This window comes from Salmo trutta, chromosome 19 (genome assembly GCF_901001165.1).
Source record: "Salmo trutta chromosome 19, fSalTru1.1, whole genome shotgun sequence".
Lineage (NCBI taxonomy): Eukaryota > Metazoa > Chordata > Actinopteri > Salmoniformes > Salmonidae > Salmo > Salmo trutta.
In genome coordinates, this window is record NC_042975.1 from 27,837,451 (window position 1) to 27,853,673 (window position 16,223).

Consider the following 16,223-nt stretch of genomic DNA (forward strand, 5'->3'; position numbering starts at 1 on the left):
GGAGGCCTCTCCTCTGCCATCACCCCAGCCACGAGCCCCGGACAGGTTTACTCCTGGACACATGTGCAGCTTTCCCTGGGTAAGTGAGTGGCTCCAAACCAAACACACTGCTGGCTGCCTCAACACATTAGCCTCGCTTCGCCTTTTCTCAACCAGTACCAGCAGTCATTTCACAGATAATTAATGTACATAATGACTCTTAATTGGAGGAAAAGGGGGTACATTGGGCATAAACACAAACAGCCATATGGGGACACACGCACAGGCCCACATTCACGCACACAAACACACACACACCCCTAATGAAAACGTAGGCAGCACCCAGTGCTTCTCTGGCACCAGGGAAGTAGTAAGGAGGCTGTGTTGATGTTGATACAACATTATTGTACTGGGTTGTTGTGTTATTTAGATGCAGGTGGGGTCAGAGTCACACACATATGCATATGTGCGCATGGACACACACACAAAACATATGCATACATGCACGCACGCACACACTCTCGCACACACACACGCACACACACACACACGCAGGAAAACACACACGCAGGAAAACACACACGCAGGCAAGCACACCAGCACAGACTCCCTGACTCCCCCCTGACTGTCTCGGGGTTGCTGCGACTGACTGGATTTGCGTCACAGCACAGAGAAAAGCCTGGAATCACTTATGTCGCCACGCATCCGTAAACCAACACAGAAAGATGTGTGGCACCCAGAACTACATGGTTCGTAGCTCAGGCAAGATCGCAAACTACCTCCATAAAATGTGCTACTCAAGGCAATTTCTGAGCCCACAATTAAAAAGATAAAGTGTGTGTGTGTGTGTGTGTGTGTGTGTTTGAGAGAGCGAGCGAGAGAGCGAGAGAGTGCATGTTTGAGGTGGGGGTAGGAGGAGGGTCCGGGTCATCCTTTTTGACATGAGTGAAAGGTCCTGCATCCGGCACCCTGCACACTCCCAGAGGGCCTGTTATCCAGCCTGCAGCTATGGGCCTGTCCGGCCTGTCAACAGCACATCACACGCACATCACACACACTCTCACCCTCTGTCAGTCAGTCAGGCCACACAGAGAAGGCTGGTAAACACACTTGTATACACTGAAAGCAGAATGACCCCCCTGGCCCCGCCCACTCTGATTCCTGACCCTTGACCTGTCTCCCAGGACAGCTCACCTGGACATCTGACCACCTGCCCCTAGTTACAGCCTGTCCACAGCACTCAGAGAAAACCCACACAAACTTACAGAGACACACATAGAGGCACGAAGAGACAAACGCAATGCACAAAAACACACACACACACAATTACATATGCGTACATCTGTCCTGCTCCCCGGACTCTGGCCTGTCTGACAGGTGAGTGAGCTGTGAGGGTAGGTAGAGAGGGGTCCCCGAGGATTACAAAGGTCAGCTCTTGTCTTAATGAGCCGTTACATGACCTCACATGACCTTACATCCCTGGGCAACAAAATGTGTAATTACAGTGCATTACCTCCATTGTGGCCTCAACATACACTTGTCATTACACACACATTTACTATCCCTTTCTTTGTCACTGTCGCTGGGTCTGTCTCTGGCTCCGTAGTGTTTGTGTTTGTGTGTGCGTGTGTGCGCGCGTGTGTGCGCACGTGTGTGCGCACGTGTGTGCGCACGTGTGTGCGCACGTGTGTGCGTGTTGTTGTGAGAGTTTATGTGTGTGTTTGTCAAAGCCAGGGCCAAGCGGTGGGGCTGGGGGGGGGGGCTCTAAATGAAGGTGTAGTGTGTGAGTCAGTCAGAGCCAGCCAGTGGAGCTGCTGCCATAAACCAGCGACAATATAGCAGTGCCTAATTGTTGAGTTTAACGCCTAGCGATTACAGGAGCTCATAAAATGTCCCCCCTTCCCCCCTGCGAGACAGGACCACACAGGAGACAGACCGTAGCCCATTTGACACCGTTTTCATTTTACAAGGCAGGGGGAGGAGAAGTAAATGCTCATATATCTAAGGAGACCTATAAAGACTCAGGATTTGAATTAATTAACCATTTAAATTAGGGTGACGAATTAGCCGTCTGCACTAGGTAAACTTTGGCACCTTTCTCTGATGAGGAACAGGCACCACTCTACTATTGTGCTGGACCAGGGATGTCAGGCTAGAAATACTTCTTCAAGTTTGTAGCACAGGAGGTTGGTGGCACCTTAATTGGGGAGGACGGGCTTGTGGTAATGGCTGTAGCGGAATAGGTGGAATGGTATCAAATAGATCAAACACATGGTTTAAATGTGTTTGCAATTCCATTTGCTTCATTCCAGCCATTATTATGAACCATCCTCCCCTTTGAAGCCTCCACTGGTTTGTAGTACGTTGGTAGCTATCTTAGTAAAATAAAATACATTGTGGAGAATTCAAGAATAGTAGTGTGCTGGAGTTTATTTTTTAAATATTGAGTATCCTCCTCAATAGCTTTCTTGAGTGGAATCTAATGGTTAAAAAATTGTAGAAATGTATTTCTGGTTGAAATTCCAGTCTTGATAATAGTGACATTTACCTTCAACTTATACTTTCACCAAAGTGTCAGTTGACGGGAAAAAACACTATAGTTTTGCTCCCTTTAAAAATAAATACATCTTGTTGTGTACTTCATGGTAGGATAAGAGGGGGCTGTAGACTTCACTCTGCTCAAGTCTGTAATCTTGAACTCAAGTAAAAAAGAGACAGGCAGTTTAGTTTAGATAGACAGCTCCCCTGTGATGCTCCCTGCTCTGTTAGCCCATACCAGCCAAACAAAAATGGCCTCTGTGTTTGTTCATCGCTGTCCAGCTGAGTCCACACACTCCACAAAGGTCCTGTCATTGTGGTCCTACCCCGACAGAGAACTGCACTATCCAGCATAGCTCCATCCTATGTTTACCAAGAATTATAGGAGCTACAGGTATAGGCCTAAATTAAATGGGTAAATGGTGTAACAGATGGGAAAGCCTTTAGCCAGGAGAGTTTTTTAAACTCAGAGTCAGAGCTGACATGCGAGTGAACAAACTGCGGGGGAATTGTGGGAAGGCTTTGTTTTTGCCTGGGTCCTTGAGCCCGGCTTGGAGGATGTTTCATTTAAGGAAAATACCACCAAAAAAATGTAACTAGACAACGTGATGCATCATACTGTGACACTTTTTCTATTTTGAAAGTTCTATATGTTGAAAACTTGTTTGCTGACATGCAAAACATTTTGGGACTGTATCAACAGTAGACTAATGAAACAAATACCAATAGATAAGGTGGCAGGTAGCCTAGTGGTTAAGTGTGTTGGGCCAGTAAACGAAAGGACTCTGGTTCAAATCCCTGTGAAGACTAGGTGAAAACTCTGTCGATATGCCCTTTGTTATGTAAAAATATTCCCAGTGTGAAATCGTTCCCAATCATTGTGAATGTTACGTCATGTTGTATAATTTCTCACAGCGTGAAAATACTCCCAGTTCAATACTTGAATGTGCCTCTCTTAATGTGGATGGCTGAGCTCCTGCGGATGTTTCACTCAAACCCTCTCTTGCCCTTGATTTAGTTAACTAACTAATACATGCACTGTCAATCAAAAAAGTAGCGCCCAAGTCCTTGCAATTGCAAAAAATCTACCCTCAGCACATTGATGTGCGAGTCCAGGTATTTATATGCTGACCTCATGCCTCAACAAGCTTTTGATTGGTCAGTGTCAATACTCCTGGCCACCATTGATTGGCAGATGTGTGAAGCATATGCGCGCGCCCACAGAATAGTTTTTCGAGGTCGAGGGAGGGTGTGAGAGGGAGGCATCCGCACAAGCTCAGCCATCCACATAAAGAGATGCACGTGCAATTATTAAAACTGGGAACATTTCCACTCTGGGAGAAATTTTACAGCATGACGTCACAATCAGAACACAATCAGAACGATCAGGAACTATTTCACGCTAGAACGACTTTTACATGACACCCTTGAGCAAGGCACTTAAATTGCTCCTGTAAGTGGCTTTGGATAAGAGCGTCTAGTAAAATAGTTTTTGGGTGGAATTTTCCTTTAAGGTGGAAGGCGCTGAGCTCCATTGTTTTGTTAATCAAGCACAAATGTGGACACCCCAACTCCGTAAAATCATCCCGGAGTAGGGTTGAGGCGGACGCTTATTGAGTAATCCTTAAGGAGCCGTTGTAATTTTTGGGGACGGGATTCCTATCAAAATATAGATATCTGGAAATTGGATCAAGCATCTGCCTGTCAACACTGTGGGTATTCTAATAGAGTGATTATATTAGCATGAGAATGGAATAAATTACTTTTTTTTATATGGAAGACTGGTGTTTTCCCGGCAGGGAATATGAGGTTTGGTTATTTATATTTAATAATTTAGCTGATGCTTATGGAGAGTATCTTACAATAAGTGCAACCCCCTTTCATGATCATTGCAAGTATAACCTTCTTTATAACTATCTTCTAAGGTAGCAACCATAGTGCCAGTTCAACACCAAGGGTGCACATTTTGGTTTTTCCCTAGCACAACACAGCTGATTCAAATAATCAACTCAATATCAAGCATTGATGATTTTAATCAGCTGTGTAGCCTAGTACTAGAACAAAAAACTAAATTTGCACCCTTTGGGGTCCCTAGGACTGAGTTTCGGAAGAAAAAATATTCACCTTTATTTAACCAAGTCGGCTAGCTGAGAACAAGTTATCATTTGCAAATGCGACCTGGCCAAGATAAAGCAAAGCAGTTCGACACAAACAACAACACAGAGTTACACATGGAATAAACAAACATACAGTCAATAATACAGTATTTAAAGTCTATATACAGTATTTGCAAATGAGGTAGGATAAGGGAGGTAAGGCAATAAATAGGCCATGGTGGCGAAGTAATTACAATATAGCAATTAAACACTGGAATGGTAGATGTGCAGAAGATGAATGTGCAAGTAGAGATGCTGGGGTGCAAAGGAGCAAGTTAAATAAGTAAATAAATACAGTATGGGGATGAGGTAGTTGGATGGGCTATTTACAGATGGGCTATGTATAGGTACAGTGATCTGTGAGCTGCTCTGACAGCTGGTGCTTAAAGCTAGTGAGGGAGACTTTTGTAGTTCATTCCAGTCATTGGCAGCAGAGAACTGGAAGGAAAGGCGGCCAAAGGAAGAATTGGCTTTGGGGGTGACCAGTGAGATATACCTGCTGGAGCGCATGCTACGGGTGGGTGCTGCTATGGTGACCAGTGAGCTGAGATAAGGCAGGGCTTTACCTAGCAGAGACTTGTAGATAACCTGGAGCCAGTGGGTTTGGCTACGAGTATGAAGCGAGGGCCAGCCAACAAGAGTGTACAGGCCGCAGTGGTGGGTAGTATATGGGGCTTTGGTGACAAAACAGATGGCACTGTGATAGACTGCATCCAATTTGTTGAGTAGAGTGTTGGAGGCTATTTTGTAAATGACATCGCTGAAGTCGAGGTTCGGTAGGATGGTCAGTTTTACGAGGGTATGTTTGGCAGCATGAGTGAAGGATGCTTTGTTGCGAAATAGGACGCCGATTCTAGATTTAATTTTGGATTGGAGATGCTTAATGTGAGTCTGGAAGGAGAGTTTACAGTCTAACCTGACACCTAGGTATTTGTAGTTGTCCACATATTCTAAGTCAGAACCGTCCAGAGTAGTGATGCTGGACGGGCGGGCAGGTGCGGGCAGCGATCGGTTGAAGAGCATACATTTAGTTTTACTTGCATTAAAGAGCAGTTGGAGGCCACGGAAGGTGAGTTGTATGGCATTGAAGCTCGTCTGGAGGTTAGTTAACACAGTGTCCAAAGAAGGGCCAGAGGTATACAGAATGGTGTCGTCTGCGTAGAGGTGGATCAGAGAATCACCAGCAGCAAGAGCGACATCATTGATGTATACAGAGAAGAGAGTCGGCTCGAGAATTGAACCCTGTGGCACCCCCATAGAGACTGCCAGAGGTCCGGACAACAGGCCCTCCGATTTAACACACTGAACTCTGTCAGAGAAGTAGTTGTTGAACCAGGCGAGGCAGTCATTTGAGAAACTAAGGCTGTTGAGTCTGCCGATAAGAATGTGGTGATTGACAGAGTCGAAAACCTTGGCCAGGTTGATGAGTACGGCTGCACAGTACTGTCTCTTATCAATGGCGGTTATGATGTCGTTTAGGACCTTGAGCGTGGCTGTGCAAGGTGAAAATGCCCAGTCCCAATGAACAGAGACCAACCTGTGTAGCAAGTTCAACACCTCCTGACAGAGGAGATCCTATCCTCACCCTTCCCCTGCCTCACCTTGTCTCCCTCCTCCCGCTGTGGGCCAGGTGGTTAGCCAGAGTGAGGTGTTTTAATAAATTGTGCGATTGAGGTCTCTGATCCGTGCTGTCAGACACCTTGCACACCTGCTGACAGGGCCATAACAACACTAACTTGCCCTTCCCAAACACACACACACACACACACACACACACACACACACACACACACACACACACACACACACACACACACACACACACACACACACACACACACACACACACACAATTTTTTTTGTTTTATTTAACCTTTATTTAACTAAGCAAGTCAGTTAAGAACAAATTCTTATTTACAATGATGGCCTACTCCGGCCAAACCCGGACAACGCTGGTTCAATTGCGTGCCGCCCTGTGGGACTCCCAATCATGGCCAGATGTGATGCAGCCTGGATCCAAACCAGGGACTGCAGTGCCGCCTCTTGCACTGAGATGCAGTGCCTTAGACTGCTGCGACACTTGGGAGCCCAAACACACACACACATGCATGCATGCACATAAACACACACGCACATGCACACAGGCATCATGGTTCATTTGAGAGACACCAAGTCAGTGTGTATACAAAATGACTCCCTTTTGAACTGAACCCTGTTGGAAATCTTAAAATGCTTTGCATACCCAAATACAAAACTCCACATCTTGAAATACCTCCAATCATTTCAGCATGAACAACTTAATTAAGCATTTCTATTCATCGTGACATGAAAATACACTAAAGAGGGATGAGAGTGTGGCAGAGATAGAGATGACAGAAGGGAATTAGTTTAATAATAGAAAGACTAGGATTAGGATTATCCCCCCAGGTGATGGATGAGACATGAAGGAATGGGAATAACCACGCTCGGATTAACTGGACCGTTTGCTTTTCCCACAATCTCCGGAATGCTCTGACAGTCGATTCAGTTCAATGTCTTTCTCTTGGAAAAAGAGTGTTCCTCCGAGATTGGGTCCTTTTCCAAGCCACTTGCATTCCATATTCTGATAGTCATTGGGAATTTCTGTTTAACTGCACTGACACATTACCCCATCAGTCTGAAACTGCCTGGCATATCAGGCCTGTCTTTTCTAAACACTATCTTAACTGTTGTCAGTGAATTTCTGCTTGCCAAGGAGTTTTGATTCAAACTAATTTAGGGTATATTGAGATGTTTCTTAATTCTCTTTTGTGACAGTTGGGATTCAAACCCTCTGAAGGGGAATCTCTCTAAAAGACAGACATTACTTCAGAAGGAAGAAGAAAGGCTCAGGATAAAACCTAATCTGACCACATCCTATTGTTTACACCTCAACCACCTTTAACAGAAGCCTCCTCAAGGTCCTGCAACAATGTAACCAATAAGACCCCCTGAAAAAGAAGAAAAGAAAGAAGAAAAGAAAGAAAGGAGAAAACTATAGGCTCAGCTCCATCTCTTCTTCTCTCCCTAAAGCCCTGATACTCCCTATGAGAAGCTCTTAATCAGGGGCCAAACAATGTGGCCCTAGATTTCTACTCTTTCACATGGGGTCTGATCTAATAAGCAGAGGGACTTGGGCCTGATCTGGGGAATTACTGCCAGAGATCCACCCTGGTTGGGAAGCCAGGGGGAGGATAAGAGGGGAGGGTTGGGGGCTAACGGGGGGAGGCAGGGTCCAGTGATTTAAAACAGGGGGCATCAGGCTTCTTTTGATGCCCCTTCCCCAACTTCAGAAGTGGTTAGATGGAGGGGGTTGTTCCATTAACAGAGGCTACTGTGACGTTCTAAACCCAGGACTTTGATGTCTTCATAGGACAGGAGGGCCTGGTGGGCTGGCCTGGTGGGCTAGCATGGTGAGGAGATGGTGGAAGCGTAGTCAGATACTGTCATATAATTAGAGACTAATGATGAAACGATATTAACTAACACTTCAAAACAGGTCACCCAATCAGTTGGTTGGGGTCAATTCCATCAGGATACAAAAATGTTTATGTTATCAGTGATAACAGGCTGACAGAGATGGCCGCCTCGCTTTGCGTTCTTAGGAAACTATGCTGTATTTTGTTTTTTTATGTATTATTTCTTACACTGTTACCCCAGGAAATCTTACAACTTTCCCGAAGCGGATCCTCTGTTTGGTCCACCACCCAGGACAATGGATCAGATCCCAAATCAAATCAAATTTATTTATATAGCCCTTCTTACATCAGCTGATATCTCAAAGTGCTGTACAGAAACCCAGCCTAAAACCCCAAACAGCAAGCAATGCAGGTGTAGAAGCACGGTGGCTAGGAAAAACTCCCTAGAAAGGCCAAAACCTAGGAAGAAACCTAGAGAGGAACCAGGCTATGAGGGGTGGCCAGTCCTCTTCTGGCTGTGCCGGGTGGAGATTATAACAGCACATGGCCAAGATGTTCAAATGTTCATAAATGACCAGCATTGTCAAATAATAATAATCATAGTAGTTGTCGAGGGTGCAACAAGTCAGTAACACAAGAGTAAGTGTCAGTTGGCTTTTTCATAGCCGATCTTTGAGAGTATCTCTACCGCTCCTGCTGTCTCTAGAGAGTTGAAAACAGCAGGTCTGGGACAGGTAGCACGTCCGGTGAATAGGTCAGGGTTCCAGCAGGTCTGGGACAACAGGTCTGGGACAGGTAGCACGTCCGGTGAACAGGTTAGGGTTCCATAGCTGCAGGCAGAACAGTTGGAACTGGAGCAGCAGCACGGCCAGGTGAACTGAGGACAGCAAGGAGTCATCAAGCCAGGTAGTCCTGAGGCATGGTCCTAGGGCTCAGGTCCTCCGACAGAGAGAAAGAAAGAAAGAGAAAGAGAGAATTAGAGAGAGCATATTTAAATTCACACAGGACACCGGAAAAGACAAGAGAAATACTCCAGATGTGACAGACTGACCCTTGCCCCCCGACACATAAACTACTGCAGCATAAATACTGGAGGCTGAGACAGGAGGGGTCAGGAGACACTGTGGCCCCATCCGATGAAACCCCCGGACAGGGCCAAACAGGTAGGATATAACCCCACCCACTTTGCCAAAGCACAGCCTCCACACCACTGGAGGGATATCTCCAACCTCCAACCACCAGCAGGCGACCCAAAACAACAGAAGGGGCAGACGGAGCAGTCTTCTGGTCAGGCTCCGTAGACGGGCATATCGCCCACCACTCCCGAATATACTACTAGCCAACGTCCAGTCTCTTGACAACAAGGTAGACGAAATCCGAGCAAGGATTGCCTTTCAGAGATTGTAACATTCTATGTTTCACGGAAACATGGCTCACTCGGGATATGTTATCAGAGTCGGTACAGCCACCTGGTTTCTTCACGCATCGCGCCGACAGAAACAAACATCTCTCTGGTAAGAAGAAGGGCATTGGTGTTTGCCTTATGATTAACGAGTCGTGGTGTGATCATAACAACATACAGGAAATCAAGTCCTTTTGTCCACCTGACCTAGAATTCCTTACAATCAAATGCCGACCACATTATCTACCAAGAGAATTCTCTTCGATTCTAATCACAGTCGTGTACATCCCCCCCAAGCAGACACCTCGACGGCCCTGAAAGAACTTCATTGGACTCTATGTAAACTGGAAACCACATATCCTGAGGCTGCATTTATTGTAGCAGGGGATTTTAACAAGGCTAATCTGAAAACAAGGCTCCCTAAATTTTATTAGCATATTGAACGCGACCCGGGCTGGGAAAACCCTGGATCATTGTTACTCTAACTTCCGCGATGCATACAATGCCATCCCTCGCCCTCCTTTCGGCAAATCTGACCACGACTCCATTTTGTTGCTCCCAGCCAAAAGACAGAAACTAAAACAGGAAACACCCGTGCTCAGGTCTGTTCAATGCTGGTCCGACCAATCTGATTCCACGCTTCAAGATTGCTTCGATCACGTGGAATTGGAATATGTTCCGGATAGCGTCGAACAACAACATTGATGTATACGCTGATTCGGTGAGCGAGTTCATTAGCAAGTGCATCGGTGATGTTGTACCAACAGCGACTATTCAAATTTTCCCCAACCAGAAACCGTGGATTGATGGCAGCATTCGCGCAAAACTGAAAGCGCGAACCACTGCTTTTAATCAGGGCAAGGCGACCGGAAACATGACCGAATACAAACAGTGTAGTTATTCCCTCCGCAAGGCAATCAAAAAAGCTATGCGTCAGTATAGAGACAAAGTAGAGACGCAATTCAACGGCTCAGACATGAGAGGAATGTGGCAAGGTCTACAGTCACTCACGGACTACAAAAAGAAAACCAGCCCCGTCGCGGACCCCGATGTCTTGCTCCCAGACAAACTAAAGAGCATGCGCAGACCAGCTGGCTGGTATGTTTACGGACATATTCAATCAATCCCTATCTCAGTCTGCTGTTCCCACATGCTTCAAGATGGCCACCATTGTTCCTGTTCCCAAGAAAGCTAAGGTAACTGAACTAAATGACTATCGCCCCATAGCACTCACTTCCGTCATCATGAAGTGCTTTGAGAGACTAGTCAAGGATCATATCACCTCCACCCTACCTGACACTCTAGACCCACTCCAATTTGCTTACCGCCCCAATAGGTCCACAGACGACGCAATCACACTACACACTGCCCTAACCCATCTGGACAAGAGGAATACCTATGTGTAACGGCTGTCTTCAGAAATGGACCAAAATGCGGCGGAGTTAGGGTTCGTCATATTTAATCACACGAACACTTTACAATTTAACAAAACAAGAAAACTGACATCCAACACAGTTCTGTCAGGTGCAACCACAATGACAAGAACAATTACCCACGAAACACAAAGGAAACGTAGGCAACTTATGTGTGACTCCCAATCAACCACAACCCTCTACAGCTGTGCCTGATTGGAAGTCACACGGCCAAAATCAACGAAAAAATAAAAAACACACACTCCCTTCTGCCACGTCCTGACCCAACTACACCCTCTACTGGTCAGGACGTGACACTATGTAAGAATGCTGTTCATCAACTACAGCACAGCATTTAACACCATAGAACCCTCCAAACACGTCATTAAGCTCGAGACCCTAGGTCTCAACCCCGCCCTGTGCAACTGGGTCCTGGACTTTCTGATGGGCCGCCCGCAGGTGGTGAGGGTAGGAAACAACATTTCCACCCCACTGATCCTCAACACTGGGGCCCCACAAGGGTGCGTTCTCAGCCCTCTCCTGTACTCCCTGTTCACCCATGACTGCGTGGCCATGCACGCCTCCAACTCAATCATCAAGTTTGCAGATGACATTACAGTGGAGGACTTGATTACCAACAACGACGAGACGGCTTATAGGGAGGAGGTGAGGGCCCTCGGAGTGTGGTGTCAGGTCAACAACCTCACACTCAACGTCAACAAAACAAAGGAGATGATTGTGTACTTCAGGAAACAGCAGAGGGAGCACCCCCCATCCACATCGATGGGATCATAGTGGAGAAGGTGGAAAGTTTTAAGTTCCTCGGCGTACACATCACGGACAAACTGAAATGGTCCACCCACACAGACAGCGTGGTGAAGAAGGCGTAACAGCACCTCTTCAACCTCAGGAGGCTGAAGAAATTTGGCTTGTCACCAAAAACACTCACAAACTTTTACAGATGCACAATCGCTAGCATCCTGTCAGGCTGTATCACCGCCTGGTACGGCAACTGCTCCGCCCACAACCACAAGGCTCTCCAGAGGGTAGTGAGGTCTGCACAACGCGTCACAGGGGGCAAACTACCTATCCTCCAAGACACCTACACCATCCGATGTCACAGGAAGGCCAAAAAGATCATCAAGGACAACAACCACCCGAGCCACTGCCTGTTCACCCCGTTATAATCTAGAAGGCGAGGTCAGTACAGGTGCATCAAAGCTGGGACCGAGAGACTGAAAACAGCTTCTATCTCGAGGCCATCAGACTGTTAAACAGCCATAACTAACATTGAGTGGCTGCTGCCAACATACTGACTCAAATCTCTAGCCACTTTAATAATTAACAATTGGATGTAATAAATGGATCACTAGTCACTTTAAACAATGCCACTTTATATAATGTTTACATACCCTACATTACTCATCTCATATGTATATACTGTACTCTATACCATCTACTGCATCTTGCCTATGCCGTTCGGCCATCGCTCATCCATATATTTGTATGTACATATTCTTATTCATTCCTTTACACTTGTGTGTATAAGGTAGTTGTTGTGAAATTGTTAGATTACTTGTTAGATATTACTGCATGGTCGGAACTAGAAGCACAAGCACTTCACTACACTTGCATTAACATCTGCTAACCATGTGTATGTGACCAATAAAATTTGATTTGATATTTGAACTGATGAATCAAACATTGGAAGAACATTCATTGATGAGCAGATATAGAGCCCGATCCCAAACAAAACTCTTGAACAGCAGGATATGGATACGAAGAAATTGCTCTGATGATCCATCCTTTCACTGATTTCTCCACTAGCACAATTACACCAGATAAAGTTACCCTCCATTTCTTAAGGCTTGATCCTCCAGGATGAATTTGAGGTCATTGCTTACACATTGCCGTTTTTCAACAACCCGCAAGTATCATGCAGTTTCCATGGAGATCGCCGCAACAATTTGACCTGATATCCAAGGGAGAAGAGGACAGATTACAAGCGCTCATGGTCAAGAGGAAAAGGCTGACCGCAACCTGGCTCATACCCTACTGTGTTTATTGAACTGCAATCATAGTAATACCCAAAAGTTACCGAATTTCCTCCAAAATATTCTGGCACAAGACTCTACTTGCTCAACCCCTAGTGCTGAGGTTAACCAAAACATTTTCCTTCCTACATCCTGAGAATATCAGCTAGTGTGTTTAGAGATTCATAATCCCCTCTGTTGCCTGCCACATATCTGTGTAAACATACACACACACGTACACTTAGTCACACATGCACAGACGAGCACACACACACACCTGAGATGCTTTAGATCCCCTTTCATCCAACAGCTTAACCATATGCGAGCTGTTACGGTGGGTAAAAAACAGCACATAACGACAGCGCTAACACCAGCACAATAGGGTGCTGTCTTAATGAGATGTTTCATTCACCTAATTCACTCCAATGCTGCTGAAACCTCACTGAATCATTAACTAAGAACTCCCCATGCTATCACGGCACAAAGCGAGACCCAAATGCAGACACAGGAGGCAGATGGTTGGAGTCTTACAATGTTTACTAATCCAAAGGGGTAGGCAAGAGAATGGTCATGGACAGGGAAAAAGGTCAAAACCAGATCAGAGTCCAGGAGGTACAGAGTGGCAGACAGGCTCGTGGTCAAGGCAGGCGGGTACAAAGTCCAGAAACAGGCAAGGGTCAAAACCAGGAGGACTAGAAAAAGGAGAATGCAAAAAGCAGGAGAATGGGAAAACCGCTGGTTGACTTGGAAACATACAAGACGAACTGGCACAGAGAGACAGGAAACACAGGGATAAATACACTGGGGAAAATAAGCGACCCCTGGAGGGGGTGGAGACAATCACAAGGACAGGTGAAACAGATCAGGGTGTGACACACGCTCCCCCGACAAAACACACACACTTAAAAAAGGGAGGTTCAGACAAGAGATGAGATAACCTCGTAAAACTTTCAACTTTGTCAAATAAACGTCCTAAAATTGGTCTTTGTGGGGGGGAAACATGAACTATTATGTTTAGGAGGGGGTAAAGAGAAAGTAGTATAACTGGATGATTTAAGTCTGTATCACAACAGTAACTGGAGATAAGTACCAGCCCACATATTTCAGGCGCTTATGTGTCCCCTTCAAAAAGATGGACACAGACAAACAAATAATTAACAAAGTGAGATTAATTAAAAGGGAAGAGTTCAGGGAAGGTTCAGCCTGCTGCTAGCTGGGGGACAGGAGGACTCCCCTGCTGGATGGAAAGAGAGAGCGGAAAGAAAGAATATCAAAGAAGAAAGGGAGAAGAAACGAGGAAAAACAGTGGCTGTCATGAAATCCATCTTTCTGAAAACAGCTGGGTGTGGGAGAGGCTATGGGGACTCTTTCCCTCTCTGTCTCTCTCACCCTTTCTTTCTGATCATGTTGTGGCTTCAGTAGCCTCCTTGAATTACAGTAGTGGACTCTCAGTCACTCTATTGTCGGCGGACCAGAGCAGGTAATGATTAACACAAAGACAGAACAATAGCCCAGCACCAACAAGCATGGAGTTAATGAGCGACCAGCCCCACCTTGCATTCACACCCTGCCCCTACCCCACCTCACCCCCCACACAGTCCATTCACTAACCCTGGTGATTATCATTTGCTCCAACATCGGCCCCCCATACCATTATCTGCTATCAGTTCACGGACATCAGCTGGGATAATCTCATTAGCATAAGTATGCATACGATCAATACTATCAGGTGTGAAGGTGTGGGAGGCATCCAACATATCACTAATGTTATCAGATCAAGAGAGCTAGGGGGACAGGCCCCGGGGCAGATGAATGGGTTTTAATGGGGTTGTGTGGGAACCACCTGGTGAAATAATCACAAACTCGGATTTGAAAGAAAGAGAAAGAAATGAGAATTGCATGTAGATTAGATTGATCTGATGCGCTGGAATGTGTCATCATCAATATCTGCTGTTGTCTGTGTTGGCTTAGTGAAGGGGAGCAATAGTTTAAAGTTCAATTCTGCCAAAATGACCAAGACAAATATTAGGCCTACTACTGTATCTTTAAAAAACAATAGTTTGTTTTCTTTGGAAAGGCAGCCTCTCAAAACTAAATGTAGAGCTTGTTTGTCTTTAATTACTACTGATCATGATAAAAATAAGAATCTACATCATTACACAAGCCTATACTTAATCATTAAATATTATACAACATTTACATCTTCAAAAATCCTCACAACTAAGAAAAGTAAAGTACACCTTAACTTTCCCCACACATAGGCCTACTTAGGCTTTCAACACCTGGAAAGAATAAACTCAATAGGAGAAAATTAATTTGAGCTTACATTTTTCATTAGCTGGTGTTTTAATCTTGTGCTACTATGTACACCTCTTACAGCAGACACAAATGTTCTCTAGGCATGGGTCTCACTCCCAGCTATCTGGAGGTGGTGTAATAAGAAAGGAGAGGCGTAACTTTTTAAGACCTAAGGTTTGTGAATGCAATACTGTAATCCAAGGCCTCCTCCCATCACACAAACACACGCTTGTGCTTAGCCTTCCCCGTTGCCCAAGCATTTCAAGAGAAGATCTGTGTGTGTTTGACTCTGACCCCACCTGCATCTATTTAACACAACAACCAGGTACAATTATGCTGTATCAACATCAACACAGTGTCCTTACTACTTCCCTGGTGCCAGAGAAGCACTGGGTGCTGCCTATGTTTTCATTAGGGAGGGAAACTCGATCTCTGCTAGTTAAAGTCCTTGTTCATTGACCACAGATTCCTGCCATAGCTTAGGGTGATGTCAAATTATTGGGGTGTCTGTCCCTTGGTGTTAGGCCAGGGAATCCCCACATAGTGCAGGCATTACCACCGGTGTTATATTCTGTATGAATTCCATTTTGCCTCCTTTATTTGTGTACTTTGGACTTTCGCTAAAGACGTCAAATCTGCCCCGTGTTAAAACCAGATGTCAGAAAACGGGACAGAAAGGTGAGCCAATCTAACAGAGTGAGAGATGAGTTACATGCTGTCACATGTGCTCCCTCTCCGGCCTCTGGGTCACCAGCCTGCTCATTATGGCGCACACCTGTCACCATCGTTATGCGCACCTGCGCATCATCAGACTCACCTGGACTCCATCACTTCCCTGATTACCTTCCCTTTATATGTCACTCCCTTTGGTCCCTTCCCCAGGCATTATTGTTTCTGTTTCATGTCTGTGTGTTGTTCGTGTTACTTGTTGTATGTTGCGTTTATATATTTTCTGTCTAATAACATCA